General features: G+C 45.2%; 1 protein-coding gene and 1 pseudogene across 50 annotated transcripts in view; one reads left to right on the forward strand and one right to left on the reverse strand.

Annotated features, from left to right (window-relative positions):
- CACNA1C (calcium voltage-gated channel subunit alpha1 C) overlaps positions 1-15964 on the forward strand; it is a 752159-nt gene that overhangs the window by 236424 nt on the left and 499771 nt on the right. The window lies entirely within an intron of this gene.
- On the reverse strand, positions 1962-2305 carry LOC131520215 (large ribosomal subunit protein P1-like; annotated as a pseudogene).

Genomic DNA, 15964 nt, shown 5'->3' on the forward strand with positions numbered 1-15964 from the left:
GTTTTCAAACCAAGCTGCAATTTCATTAGGAAGGTTCCCCTGATTTACATTTTCTGGGTTTAGTAAATTCAATTCAAATTTATTTCCTCCTAAATGAATTTTTACTACCGGAAGGCCCTTGTATGGAAATGATCTTCTATCATTATGTGGTTTGCCTGCCCCTGAGGGTGAGATGGCCTTGATATTGGAGTGGCAGCCAGGGCTTGGAGAGGACTGGAGTTACCTTTCAAGGCTGCGTGTGTGTACACACACACACACACACACACACACACACACACACGGCTGAAACAGGAGTAAAGGACACGCTCAAGAAGGAAGGTGCTTGTGTTTGTGCTTGCCTTCTTTAGGACAAAATATTCAGATCTGGCCGTTCTGCTGAAAGCATCTTTGAAGGCAGCAGGGGCCAGGACCTGGGGATCTGCCTGCCTGTTTTCCTCCCCACCTGGCTCTCTCCCCACCTCTGCCTCCCCTGGAGAAGTGGCTTCTGAGGAGGTATGCCGCCAGAAGAGCGCCTGATCTCTGTTGAACCAGAGGCCTCCCCTCAGAGGTTATGTGGATGTGTTCCTCAGGCATAAGAATGACTCACCATTTAATGATTCCCTACAACTCCGTATACTGTAGGCCCCACACGTGTGGGGGAGTGGTACTCTCAGTGTCGCACAGTGGCATTGGGTTCCTCCATTACCAAACTGTGAAGACTTCAGTTTTAAAAAATAGCAATTGAATCACGTTTGGTAGAAAAGGTAAATTCTGCAGTGTCTTTGATAGAAACTCCTCATTTTCTACCCTGCAGCTCTCAGGTTGCACCAGGGGGAGGAAGTCAGAGGTGGGAGGTGGGAAGGTCAGATGAGGGATCCTGGTATTAAGGGAAGAGGACGGAGGACCTGCCTACTAAGCCCTGTGTCCAGGGTTGCTGTGGCGGGCATTCATTTTGACAAGGCCAACAAGAGGTGACATACAGAGCAGCATATTTATTCCATGTGATTCTTAGTCTTCAAGGTGAGGGATGCATTTTGATGTTCTGTTCATTGTTTTCAATCATATATTATAGTGGATTATCCAAAAATCTTTTCTAAACTTTTCCTGAAGCAAATGTAACCTCTTGTAAGTTAGGTATTAGTTGCGTAAAGTCATTTCTCCTGAAGCTCGTTAGTTTGTCCCTTTTGACCTTCAACAAGTGGCTCCACATTGTTCTATCACTCCATCCTGCCCATCGTCTCCTGAGGGGCTTAGAGGCATGCATCCTCCCGATCCTTTGTGCTCTGACATCTTTGGTGTGGCAGCTCTGTCCTCAGAGACCTCCCCCGAAATCGTAAGATGGCTCTACCCATTTCACACATCCCAGGCAGAAGCAGCAATGTCCAGGCCACAGGATGCATCTTCCCCTGAGTGTGTCTTAAGAATGAGGACACTTCCCCCAGAAGTGTCCAATACACTCCACCATTTCTCCTGGCCAGGAATTGGTCAAATGTCCCGTTAGCAAGGAGAATGGGATTTCCTGACAGGTTTAGATGAATTAGGACTTACCTCCAACACTGGGATTGTGGTATCACAACCAACCAGAATCTGGGCTTTGCCAGCCAGTGAGCAGGAATGATAGCTTTTAGGCAGGCAGTGATACTGATTTCATCACTGGTCTTCCTGGCAGGGACTTAGAGGGTACCCACCACCTGTTTGTTTATTCATTTTAAGAGTTCAGCTTTAAAAAAAATTTTTAATGCTTATTTATTATTGAAAGACAGGGAGAGACAGAGCATGAGCATGGGAGGAGCAGAGAGAGGGGGAGATACAGAATCTGAAGCAGGCTCCAGGCTCTGAACTGTCAGCACAGAGCCCGATGTGGGGCTTGAATTTACAAAATCCGAAATCATGACCTGAGCTGAAGTCAGACATTTAACCGACTGAACCACCCAGGTGCCCCTAAGAGTTCAGCTTTTTATTGAACATGTTATAAAAGAGGTTTAGTCAGAAAGACCAAAGCTCATGTCATCATCAAACTTCAGATTCTTCTTTCTTTGCTTCTGCCTTCTTCTCAGCTGGGGCAGCAGTGGTAGAGCGGTCAGGGCCTCTGCTGGTGCCGTGCCAGCTGCTGGGACAGGTCCACCAGCCCCTACCATGCAGACAAGGCTCCTGATGTTGACATCGGCCAGAGCCTTTGCAGACAGGCCTGGCCACAAAGGTTTAACACTTAGTAAACCTGCTGCTTTCATGAGGACATTAATCTTATCCTCCATTTCTGTCACCTCATTGTCATGCAGAATGAGGGCGCTGAGTAGATGCAGGTGAGCTCCAAGATGGAGGCCATGGTGTGGGCGCGTGCTAGTCTCAGGGTGAAGTGGGGGACCCACCCCAGCACGGCCTCAGCTTCCTCAGAAGGACTGAACACCTTAGCGGCAGCTGCTGAAAAGTGATACTGACCATTTACGTTTTTCTAGTCTTTTGTCACGTGCAAAAATATGTGTTTTTTTTCTCTTTAAGTTGTAATGATTAGAGAAATTATTCAGTGCTGACCTCGGGCCTCTGTTTCTTCTTGCCTGAACTGGACAATGTGGATTTTAGAGTTGGAAGCCCTCTAAGAACATGCAACTCACAAGCACCTGGGTGGCTCAGTCAGTGAAGTGTCCGACTTCAGCTCAGGTCATGATCTTGTGGCTTGTGCTTTTGAACCCCACATTGGGCTCTGTGCTGACAGCTCAGAGCCTGGACCCTGCTTCAGATTCTGTATCTCCTTCTATCTCTGTCCCTCCCCTGCTCACGCTCTGTCTCTCTCTTCTCTCTTTCAAAAATAAACGTTTAAAAAAACCATGCAGCTCAATCTTTCATTTTACAAATAGGGACACTGAGGCTCATGCTGCTAGGTAGGGACTTGCCTGGTGGGTGTCTCATAGCTGGTTTAGCTGAGCATGACTGTGATGGCTTGTCTCTCATTTCATGGTTTTTTTTCTACTTTCACGATGCTCCAACCTCTTTCTGTCCACGTAATCAATGCTATTGTGCACTTTTAAGCTTTTCTCTCTGTTAAAACCTGTGCGAGAACCGAAGAACTAGAGAGCAGTCATTTATAGCTCAGCATGAATATTAGATACTTCATATTTTAAGTCTGCTCTTGAATCATTTAAAGACATTTCAAGCATTTATTAACAGAATGAGAATTATTTGGGGGGTAGGAGACCTTTACTTCTCTTCCCGGTCCTTCAGAATGAAACTGGTACCTTGTCTGCCTTCTTGCTCCTCGAAGGCACAACCATCTCAGGAGCTACAGCAGAGAAGAGAAAGGGACCTTGCTTCACATGAGGAAAGCATCCTGCTGGACACCATCCTTAGACCCTTCATTTAATCTAAAAATGTTTTGTGTGTAAAGTACAAGCTCTGTTGTCTTCTGTAAGCAGAGGGTGAGGTGGGTGAGGTGAGGCTCATGGATAAAGGGCCATAGGTCCTTAGAATGCTCCGGGTCCCAGAGATGAAGACATCTGTCTGACAAAGTCCCCCATGTCTCACAGTCCAAGACAGACTTCTCTTCTCCATAAACAGATGCTTTGTATCTGGAAATCTAAGTGCCTGATCATAGAAGCCTAGGAAGTGGCTGTTTGTACTACCAGAGTTTTTTTTTTTTTTTTCCTATGCAGATAAAATCATCATGGGGATCCTATGAAAGGAGTGTGTCAAGTATTTACCTGGAGTATCTCCCCTGGAGTATTTAGAAAATGACTTGATTTCCACACTGAGTATTGTTTAAAGTGAGACATACATAGTCTTTCCCTTAAAGTGACATGCCTCTGAACTATTAGGTCAGAGACCTAGTTAGGCTATTAGGTCAGAGAAGCAACAGGCTAGTACCAAGAGGGTGGTGTAGGATATTATGTATGCAGTCCTGTCTCTGAGCTGTCCTCCCCCGTTGCCACCAAGTGCCATGGTTACTGCCTTGTCTTCTTCCCCTCAGGGTAGCTCTTGCTCAGTGCTGAGGCCATTCTTTGTTAGGGTCTGTGTCACCCACTGCAGGGTGTTTAGAAGCCTTGGCTTTCACCCCCACTTAAGTCCCCACCCAGGTATGGTGACACCTGGAAGGACCTCTGCTTGCCTCGAACCACCTCCTAGGGGGACATAATGCTTCTGGTTGAGAAGGTCCATTCAACACAGAACCAACTAGAAAGTTAGAATTCTGGGGCCTGACTTAGTCATATGTCTAAACCTGTCTCTTCCTCTGTTTTTAGGGCAGTTTTCTGAATCTAGAGAAGGAGGACATTTCTTTCTGCTCACCTGGCTGCTGACATTATAGCTTCAGTCAGCGAACAAATGAAATAAACATTGATTATCACCCCCCCCTTCTCTCCACACACCCATGGGGTGTTCACTCATGCATTATGGATACATTTTCACACCAAAGAGATTGCTAAACAGAACCAAAGGGGGTAGCGTGGGGTATTGTGACTGGAAGACCTTCACAGCAGGTCTTCTTCTTACCAAATCTCAGGGCCCAGGGCCCCAGGCTCTGTTCTTCAATGCCCAGGCGGGCATGTGACGTCTGCACAACCACCACTTCAAAGCGGGATGCAGGGTTAGGGATGCTTGGCAGTTTCTTGGACATCAGACAGCACTTGCAAAACAAATTTGGTGAGTTATGAATGAATCAGAACCAGACGAGTTAGTTACATTTCTCTCAGAATGCATATTTAAAACTTCTTACACACACACACACACACACACACACACACCAAAGAACATTCATCCCTTCCCAGGGGAGGGGGTGTTGGTCACATGTATTGGAGGGTTTGCAAAGCCAGTGTAGTTTTCCAACCCATGACATATCTGCATTCTAATCCCTTCCCTTTTTCTGGGCACCAGTCTTCCTGGTAGGAGGTTATCCATTTGGGCCCCTTTAAAGGACTGGGTGAAACCAGGTGACAGCCTTCTGCAAATTCAACTGGGAAACCTCTGTATGTAGAAGTTCAAGGTAGCCTCCCACCACCACCCTGAGAGGCTGGGTTCTCACAGTTCCGACATGGAGATAGACTTGTGGAGGCGGGGTTTGGGAGGTGGCATGTCGTGGTGCTTACAAGGAGGAAGCCGACAACCCAGAGGTGCTCACTCTTAATTTGGCTTTCTCTTTCTTATCCTTCTATTTAGGTCTCATTAAATGTCACTTCATTTGACAAGTCTTCCCTAAGCTCCTATTCTAAATCCTCTTTCCTGTTATAACCTTTTATCTTGCCCTGTATTGCCCTTTTATTTTGCTCTTGTCTCTTGTAGAACTTAAAACAATTTGTAATTACATTTATTTGTATGATTGTTGATCACCCCAGTAGATCATAAGCTGGGTGAGGTTGAGAACCTTATTTATCTTCTCGCCATTGTCATATCCCCAGTTCTTAGCCCATTGCTGGCATGTAAGAAATAGTTGTCAGATGAGTAAATGGTGATGGTAGACTCCTCTTGGGTTGATGTTTTTGAATAAGGAGGGAAGCAGAGGGTCTGGTGTACATGGTCTGTGTTGGGGATTAACCTTGATTTGGGGGTACTCAGGGAGGCAGGAGGGTGAGTTGGGCAAACCTGGGGCTGCTCCATGTAAATTGAGTCTGAGCCTCCTGGTAGTCTACTTGAGATTTGGTGCTTCCACTGGAGCTCCATGAGACGTAAAATCCAAACCTTGGGATGACATCCAGAGGGAAGAAGGCCAGTTGACAACTTATATAATGTAGATTGGTGATTTCAGAAGCACAGGGCAGTGTTTTCAAAAATAAAATAAGACACTAAGGGTTGGGGAAATGGCAGAACATGGGAGTTGAGTCTGCTTCTGACCTGGGAGGAGGTGCTATGCAATGGTGGAAAGAGCTCAGACTTTGGAGTTAAGCCAGCATTTGATTCTAGATTTCACCACCGACTAGTTGTGTGGCTCTTAGCCAAGTTGTTTATCTAGTCTGTGTGAAACTTGGTATTTTTATCCGTAAAATGGGCCTAGTGATAGCTCCCGTTCTGCATTGTCATGAATATAGAGATGACATGTATGTCTACCTCACACTTTGTGTCCAGTGAGTGTTGATTCTTAGTTCTTTTTCTCTTTTGAAGAGTCAACATGGAAGATTTAAGATTTCTCCTTCTCTCCAACCTAATCTCGTCCCATTTATTTAGTCATTTACCAGTCCTTAGGTATATAGTGCTCACATGCAATGTACTCATCATTGTGTTAAGGGTGGTAAAGATTCAGAAGAAATGCAGGTTTCTCCTGCAGAATGTCTCCCATGTTAACATATTCCTAGGAGAATATATTTTAGTTTTCAATAGTCCTGTTTCATATTTTATACACAGCTCTGAATAAAATGATTTTTCAGTTGATATTTATATAGGAAATATATCACCCAAACTCATTGTACATTTTGAAGAAAAGTCTCCAATTATGTTTCTTTTTTTTTTTTTTTAAATTTTTTTTTCAACATTTTTTATTTATTTTTGGGACAGAGAGAGACAGAGCATGAACGGGGGAGGGGCAGAGAGAGAGGGAGACACAGAATTGGAAACAGGCTCCAGGCTCCGAGCCATCAGCCCAGAGCCTGACGCGGGGCTCGAACTCACGGACCGCGAGATCGTGACCTGGCTGAAGTCGGACGCTTAACCGACTGCGCCACCCAGGCGCCCCTCCAATTATGTTTCTAATACAACTGGTAGAGCATGAGAAACAATTGTAGGTGATTTGTAGAGCCCACAGAGTGTCAGTAAAGGAGATGTGCTTTGGGGATATTTTGGGGGCTAAGAAAGACCATGTGACTACACTAAAGGAACATTCATCCTCTTCTCAGGGGAGGAGTCTTGGTCACATATATGTGTTGGAGGATTTGCAAAGCCAATGTAATAAATAGTGAGGTAGACCAGACTGCTTTTCCAACCCATAATACATCTGCAACACACTCTTCCCCTTTTCCTGACCGCCAACCTTCCTAGAAGGAGGTCATCCATTTGGGCCCTTTTCAAGGTCTGGGAGAAACCAGGTGACAGGCCTCTGCACATTCAACTGAGAGATCAGGAAGTGCTATTTTAAACACTTTACATCCTAATGTGATAGTTTATATGATAGTTATGTGCTGTACTTTGCTTACATTTTAGGAAATACATTATAATATATTTTGGTTTGGGGTTGATGTAATGCAACACATTATAATTTTTCCTATTTAAAATAATGGGAAATAGGTTAGCATTTCCCACTGAACATACGATTTTCAGAAACAGATTACCAAAATGTGCTTTTTTCCACGTGGTCCTTATCTTCAAAGAATGTATAGTCTAGTTGGGGTGATAACACAAACAACAAGAATTGAACTTTCTTATAAGGAACAGAACATAAGATGAAATACAGTTCAATTAGGTGTTGGGGTATGCATTATGGTCTGTTGATTTCATAGGGATTAGAAAAAGCAGAATCACTTGGGTGGGGGGGGGGGAAATTCCAGAGAGGTTTCATGGAGGGGACTATACCTGCAGGGACTTTTGAATGAATGGCAAGGCCTTAAGAATGGCAAGGCCTGGTTAGGATGGAAATCAACTTATAAGCCATGGCTGTTTGAATGTCAGGCTTGAGAAGTTTCTTCCAGTGAACATTCCTTAAATACCTATAATGCACCAAGTACTGTGTTAAGTATGACGTGATAAGGCAGAAAACATAAAACATTGTATTATACCTGCCTCAAATCTCTTCATGTCTAAGAGTAATCAGAAGACATGTACATTGAAAACACACAACATAATTCAAATGAAAAAGTTACAACATGCTGAAAGAGAGGGATAGTGACAAGAGGGGAGATGACATACACCTGAGAAGTCACCATGGCTTTGGCTAGGATAGCTATGTTAGCTGAGATGGTCTTAAGGGAAGACCATGACTAGGGCTGCACATGTTATTAACAACTGGTCCTGCAGCACTCATCAGAATGGATACCACTGGCCAGGAGAGCTGGTGTAGGGTTCTGGAGCCTTCTGTCCTGCCTGGCATAAACCCTCTATTTAGTGGGTTCAAGGGAGGATCCAGGGGACCTGAGGAAGGGGGCCTGGGTGGTACAGGGAATTTGGGAAACTCAGGGAAATGGCCATTTACCGACCAATATGAAAGTGTCTTAATATGTAATGATCAGTTTGTACTTATCATACCTAGTAGCTGAAGATTAGACCAAATTAGAACCCCTGGGGTGAGCAAACCAATGAAGTCAGGTTATCTAACTTCTTCTCACCCCACCCCAGAACAACGTGTTTACCCCGTAACAAATGCCTTGTTTTTTGGTTTGGTTTGGTTTGGTTTGAGGTTCCACCTGGTTTAACCTGAGGATCTAACTTAGGGCCTGAGTACCTGCCCCCACCGCCCCCACCAATAGAAATAATGGAGAAACGTGGTTCCTTTTCTAACTACTCTGAGCGTTTGAGTTAACTCTAATCCAAGGGCACCCACCCCCTGGCCCCTTCCTCAGATCCCTGGACATCCCCTGCACCCAGTAAATAGAAGATCTATGTCTAGCAGGGCAGAGGGCTCCAGAGCCCCAGGCCAGCTCTCCTGGCTGGTGGTGTCCATTCTGAAAGGTGGGTGATTTTTAAATATTACTCCCTGGCCCTCATGCCTTCCAGTAAGAAGCAATGAATCATACTATACCTCACTAAAGTCTTGGTTTGGGGTGATGTGTTTATTGTTAGAACTGTTTTCATAAAAACAATAATCAAACACCTTTAAAAATTTTGTAAGCATCCACTTTATATATCAATATGGTTTAAAAAAAAAACAAATACCACAGTCCTCATGAACAAACAAACAAGACAGTTGGTTGTAATAATAAGGAATTCACTGGGAGGAGTCATCATGTGCCTGATATTTGATGGCTCTGGGAAGACAAATGGTGTTCCATCTGTGTGCATACTTGTATTCAAGAGAAAGAGACACAGAGAGTGAGACAGAGACAGAGAGACGTGTGTCTGTGCCGCTCTGTATTTTGGGCAGTGTTTCATAAGATTCTTAACTGGCTTGTACCACCATACACACAGTGTTCTATTAGCAATTGTTTGGCCAAGAATAAAGAATTCCTAATTATATTTTAGAAATACAGTTTAAGGAGCTGAAGTTTAAAATAACTGTCTTGAGCTTCAGAAAATTCATCTCTGGAAACCATCCAGGGAAGGATATTCGTACTTTCCAAGGGGGTGGAGGGGGGTCTGGTGGGGCAAAGAGCAAGTCAGATTTTTCTTACATTTCAGGCAGTGGCTTCCTGAAAGGTTACTCATACATTTCTTTAAAACACTAATTGCTTGCTTTCTCAAGAGCCAAGACGCATCCAGTCCTCCAACCAAATTCTCACCTAAAATCAGAAGGCTTAAAATCCAGTTATTTTAAGTGCTGCGTACTCTTAAAAATATGTGTCTGGTTATGTTGTATATAAGCAGCTCATATCAGAGATGCAGCAAGTCAAGCTGTATAAAATTTAGTAACACATGCCAGAGAGGAGACAGAGGGAGAAGAGAGAGGGGAGAGAGAGAAAGAGAGAGAGAGTGTGTGTGTGTAGAGAGGGGCGGGAGGGGGGGAGACTGACTGATATCCTACCATTTCCTCCAGGAGAGGCTCGCATTTTACTTTCAACCCGTTTCTAAAAATGGTAAATGCACAGTAAGAAAACAAGTTTATCTGTTGCAGGAAGGAAGGAAGGGCAGGGAGAGGAATCTAATCTTCAACTTGGTGTGATTTTATTTTTATCCAACTGCTTTTGCAACCGAACATCTGGGGGGAACGGCTAGTGCAGAGTTGGGGTCTCCCTAGGTTTCAACAGCTTCATTAGGGTCATCATTCGAGATTCATTTCACCAGGACCATGGTGCAAAATATGAAGTCTTTGCAAAGACGGGAGTTGGGGGTGGGGTAGGACGAAGTAGGGACGTTCGCAAGAGTGTACCAAGTGAAATGGTGATGGTATTGCTCATAATGACAGCTTTAGGATTTCTGCTGTCTACCCTTGAGGGCTTCAGGTAGCTTGTGTTGTTTCCCTTTCTGGTGAGGAAGCCCAGGATTGGTGGGAGTGCCTCGATTCTGAAGTCCAGGGTAATGATCGAGATCTAGTTGATTCAAGGTTAGAGGTGGATTTCAACCCAGTTCTTGCAGGGCTGGCAATGACATTTGGCTCTAGTGCAAATGACTTCAAAGGCAGTAACAGGCAAGTGTGATCCCCGTTAGGCTTGTGGTGGCTCAGAGAACTGGGCCCAAGTTTCTAAACTGGGAAGCATGCCAGTAATGCAAGTGTACTAGGGGAAAGAGCATTAGGTTAATTTTTTTATTCGTTGATTCAGTGACTCGACGTCTATTTCTTGGTCACCTATGAGGTGCCCAGTGCAATGCCACAGGCTGTACTCAGGGTGCAGTGAAGCTGGCTGCTGTGTCACCGCCATCTCTTCAGTAACTCCTCTCCATTGGAATCTGTGGCTATAACTGGGTATTTTATGCCATAGAGAAGGAGGAAAGGATGTGGATGGGTAATGAGGACAAGCTGGGATTTTATATATCAAGATGGTTGTGTAGTGATGGTAAGAGCTGTCTCTTGGGTCCCTTTTAGCAGAAAGGAACATAAAGCTTTCAAAAGAACCCTATTTTCCAGTTAGTGTCAGGACTGACTTTTCCATTTGTTTTGTGGTCAAGTGAAGGCCCTGCTGAAAACCCAGGGGTCCAGGTGGACATTGACATGCAGGAGCCCTCAGCTTCAGCTCTGGGAACAATAAATCAGGCAGATCTTGCTGAATAAGGAGCCCTCTCCAGGCTGTGATGTCAGAGACACATATCACTTGGAATTCTGCAGTTAATGGACTGCTATCCCACTTCCTTACACTTGTAGAAATCATGCTCCAGTAGCATTGTTGGACTCGTCTGGGTTGTGCCTGGTTGTGCCTGTGTCATATCAGGCATTGTGAACACACGGCCCCTCTAGTAAAAGTCTGGGGTGTCTGACTTTGGAAGAGAAGGAATGTGTCCATGAACTTTAGCTTGTCTAGAAACAATGCTAAAAGCAGATTTGATGGCTACTGTTGCTGTCTTTTTGTAAGAATATGAACCGCTGTGGAGTCTTGTTGAAATACAGCAGTCATGTGCATCTCTATAACTTATTCAGTAGGACCCTACCTGCTGATTCTCATTCTCTCAAGAGCATAAATTAAGTCATACAGCTCTGGCCTTGCTGGGAGGTTGGGATGGGGAGTGGGATGATCAATGGGGCTTGCTCTCAAATCCCCAGTTGTTCTGCTCCTACTTTTCCTTGTCATTCTCTCTGTTTACATTATTTGCACAAGCTTGGGGGACCAGAGGCAAGAACTGGCATTTGGATTAATGGCTAGATACTCCAGAACAGTCAAAGAACCAAGAAATAATGTTCATGTTCTGTTCTGGGTTATATATTTTTATGGGCTGATGGCAAAAGAAATAATGATTTTAGTTTCTTAAGTATGCACTTCTTGCACTAATATTAAAATTAGCTGCTGTTTGCATTTGCTGAGTGCATATTAACCATGGTAGAGGGAGAGTGTGGTGAGTCAAGGGTGAGTCTGTTGGAAGGAAAGAAACCACGAATTCCACTATTGCTTCTGGCTTCACTCAAAGTAGAGATTCAAATTAGCACATACTATCTGAATTAAATAAATCATACTGTAAAGAAATTAGATGGGTGTACATTTGAGGAAACCTTATTATAATGACTTATAAAGGAAATTATTGCCAACAAAATTTTGGGTTTTAATTTATCTGATCTGCTTAAAGCATGACACACCTGTCTGTGATAAATCAATTTTTTGAAAATAGAGACCTGGATAGAGAGTAGTACTTAGCTCTTAAAATACAGAGCTTAGAATTGTAGAAAGAGAGGTATTTTATCTAGGTCAAGTATTATTACCGTTGATATCTTCACCGTTTACCCAGAATGCTGTCTCTGCCGTGTGTTTGAGGCAGCACCCAGCTCCTTCCCAGCTCCCTCTTTCCCCTGGTGTGTCTGTTGTGTGCTGGCTGTGTGTCTGGGACAACCGCAGGTGCTAAGGTTATGAGGGTAAGTGGTTAGATGTGATTTCTGCCTTTGTGCAGCTTAGGGTCTGATGGGAGAAATGAACAAAGGAAACAGATAACCACTGGACACGTGTATTTTCTCTTCTGATATCAGAGTCAGCCCGGAAGACCCTGAAAATAATTTCACTGTCTGTCCCTTGGAGATGTTTATAAATTGCTCAATGATTTTTATCATTATGCTCTTTTACCTTTTGGAATTAGTATCATGATGGCTCTTCTGGTGGTATCACAGTTCTAAAGGAAACTGTGAACCACTCATGCTGCCCAGCCCAGGCTCCTGACTTCCACAGTCACCTCTGGGGCTGAGGCTTGGCTAAGTAGTTTCCAAGAGAAAAGTGGTCAGTTAGGACAGGGCACCTGCCTCTTCCTGTTCCTTCTGAGCCAAGGAGTGGGATAAGTATCTGACAGCCTGGAGTGGGCCCAGCTTCAGTCTGGAGTCAAGGCTGACCACCTAAGTGGGGAAAATGCCTCCTGGCTTTTGCACTGCTGCTCTCTCTCCGGTGCCGCTTGTTAGCCAGCCTTCAGGTTTTAGCCCTCACCTGTTTTTAGGAGGCCCCCTTCCTGCCGCCTCAGAGGGGAGCTCCTTGCCCTTGGTGCTGGGCTGGGAGCAGCAGTGGGGGCTGGCTGGGGAGAAGGGCTGGGCTGAGGCGGAGGCGAGATTATTGCCTGTTACACATGGACATCTAGACGGGGGAAGAAACATAACGGCTTTATTTTTAGGCTTTGCTAATTCTCACTCTTCTCCTAGTTCGCTGCTACCTGGCAACAGCTTATTGTCATGGCAACGCCAATGTTAATGAGTGAAGCTCTCTGTGTGTCTGTTTTACCCAGTGCTCCGTGACAGACAGTCTGTGGAGCTATCTTTCTGGCCATCGGAGGCTAAACGCTAGACTCCCTTCTCTTCCGAAGGCCTCCCAGGCCCTGTCCGTGAAGGAGAGGAATGGAGGCAGCTGCCGAGGGATTTCTGGTTTTGCTTACACATTCCTAACGTATTCTGTGTTTACAGATGGGCCTGCTGGCTTCACACACTGCCCCTCCCCCGCCTGGGCCACCCCCTCTCGACATGTTTCACTGGCAGCCATGAGCTTTTGAACAATAACCAGTTTTCTCATGTTCCAGGCACCTCGGGATTTTTATGCAGGCTTTCTGGCACCTTCTCTGCACTTGGTCAGCAAGGCTCTGAATCCTGGGTCCTGAAGAGGGGAGAGGTGTTTGCAGGTCTCAGAGGGAACCTAGGGCTTACATCTGTGAGTGATAGCCTGCATCCCCCTGCCCTCAGACTGAGAAGCAGTAATGCCACCATACAGTGTTGTCTTGGTTTCCCTGACATCTGTTGATGGAGGTTGCCATCTATGGCCTTGCAATCATATGTGAGGGAGAGCAGCAGAACGAGCAGCCTCTTCGTGCCTCAGTTTTTCCATCTCTAGGCTGCGCCCATCTGAAACCTTGACAGTCCTCCATGTTAGCCTGCTGAGCAGTGATGCATGTAAAGTGTTCTGGGTTCCCCTCACCAGTCCTATCATGTATGTGGCTTCCAGAACCTCTCTGTCCCTCAGTTCCCCCACTCATAAATTAAGGAGAGTAATCAGGTAAATATGGGTCAAATTGCTTAAAGCAGTGTCTGGCATAAAATAATGGTTCAATCAATATTAGTTATTACTGTGTCTGGGCATTATTTACTCCACACACCAATCTTGTGAAATAAGTACTGTTCATATTCTCAGATTGCAAAGAAGGAAACTGAGGTATGGAGAGGTGGAACAACTGCCTCGGGGTGACTGGAAGTGAGAGACTTCAGGTGGGAGGCTTGGGCCACTGAGCTTGAAGGGGCTTACCCTCCATGCCCCTCAGGGTTGCAGTCCTCACAGCTATGGAGAGCTGCTCCCTTCTCCTAAGGGTGGCCTTGGGGCCTCGTGAATGTGCATGAGCACTTTGCAGTCCTTGGATAGAAGGTGCCATGTGAACCAGAGAGTTACAAACTTTCACCAGTGTCATCTCCAGGGAGGTGGCTCTTAGTTGTTTTGTATGGCTTATCTTGAGGTTGGCACTGCAAGGCTCTGTAATAAGCGATGGAATCAGGATGCTTGGAGACCCCTCCCCATGGCCCCAGACTGTTCTCAGGACACAGGGTCCTTGGCAACTGTCTCTTCATTGAGCTGTGAAGCACATCACCACTCATGTACTCCCACTAGCTCATCCAAAGTTTTCAGCTCCTTGCACAGCTTTATTTTTTCCCCAAACTTCTTGTAAGTAAATTATTCTATGTATTTTTTAAAAAAATAGCAGATTCACACAGTACAAAATAAAGAATACATGAAAGGGTATGCTGTGAAAAGTCTCTCTTCTTCTTTGCTCCTCACCTCCAGGGCCTGTCCTGGTAGGAGACCTACACATCAGAGAACATATACACGTATATTGTTTTCTCATTCGCCCCTGATGTGAACACTTATACATTCTGTCCTGCATTGCTTTTTTTCCCACCTAACTGTACCTGGGAAATTGCTCCTTATCAGTACACAATTAATGAGAAGTGGCCTCAATAATTTTCAACAGACAACTCAAAAATTTTATTGGGTTTTATTCTAGGTCAATAAATTTGTGAATAATTGTGATGAAAACTTAAGAAAGCCTAAACACCAGCAATAAGTTAATAGAAACAGTTTTCTATTATTGAGTATCACCAGGATAATAATACCAGGATTCTTTTTAATCCCTTAGCCATTTTTTAACCTGTGTAAAGCTGAAATCCAAAGTTGCAGAGCTAAAAATGAGCCTGAGTCTGTCTGCGTCCACATCCCTGTGCCCTTTCTGTCACACTGTTCTCCTTTTCTTATGTAAATATGCTCAAAAATGGATCTCAGCCACAGGAGCTAGCTTCCTCAGAGTGACCAGTGTACTTTTTTTGTTTTTAATGTTTTTATTTATTTTTGAGAGAGACCGAGACAGAATATGAGTGGGTTAGGGGCAGAGAGAGAGGGAGACACAGAATCCGAAGCAGGCTCCAGGCTCCGAGCTGTCAGCACAGAGCCTGATGCGGGGCTGGAACTCATGGACCTCGAGATCGTGACCTGAGCCGAAGTCGGACGCTTGCTTAACCGACTGAACCACCCAGGTGCCCCGTGACCAGTGTACTTTAATTTAGTGATGGCATTGCTGAATAGTCCTCCCGCCCACCCGCCTTTCCTCCTCCTGCAGGCCCGGCCGTAATCCATAGGCAGACACTCCTGATTGGCAAACATAATTTATTGATGCATGAGGTTCATTTGAACTCCATCTCTTCTCTTCTGTGCTTCTGTTTCTTTACCTGTAAATTGTGCAGAACTGTCTCACCCCTGCCTAAAAAAGATACTGAAGAGGTGATCAAAATAATGTTAAGTGTCTCCCTTCCTCTCTCCTTCTGATGTTGCAGAGGGGTGTCCTCTGGGTCTGGGCTTAAGCACCTTGTGAGTGGGAAGTCAGGAGGAAGGGGGCATGAAAACCTGGAGGCAACTTGGGAGTGTGTAAGTGCTGATGCTTAGTACGTGCTCCACAAGGACCGGCTGCACAAGATAGCCAGATCCACATGTGGCTGTGTATTTTGGGTTCACTGGTCAGAGATATGTCAGAGACATGCCTGTCTGAGGTCCCTGGCTTCAGCGTTCATCTGCTATTTGGAGGTGTCCTGTTGTATTATTCAGGGCTTCAGTCTTCATTTTCCTTACCCCTCACACTGCCTCTCCCTTCCTTTCTGTGAGCTTGCTCACTTCTTAGGATAGGTTCTGGTCATCTATCGTGGTGCTGAGTTCTCTGCTAACCTTATTGCTCATGACTTTGTGGGACTGGCATCGCTGAGAGGGCACAGACAAGTTCAGAGCTGGGCTTGCTCACCCCAGCCACACCCAAGCAGGTCCTGTCCCCTGGGTAGAGTGCC

Source organism: Neofelis nebulosa, chromosome 8 (assembly GCF_028018385.1).
Source record: "Neofelis nebulosa isolate mNeoNeb1 chromosome 8, mNeoNeb1.pri, whole genome shotgun sequence".
Lineage (NCBI taxonomy): Eukaryota > Metazoa > Chordata > Mammalia > Carnivora > Felidae > Neofelis > Neofelis nebulosa.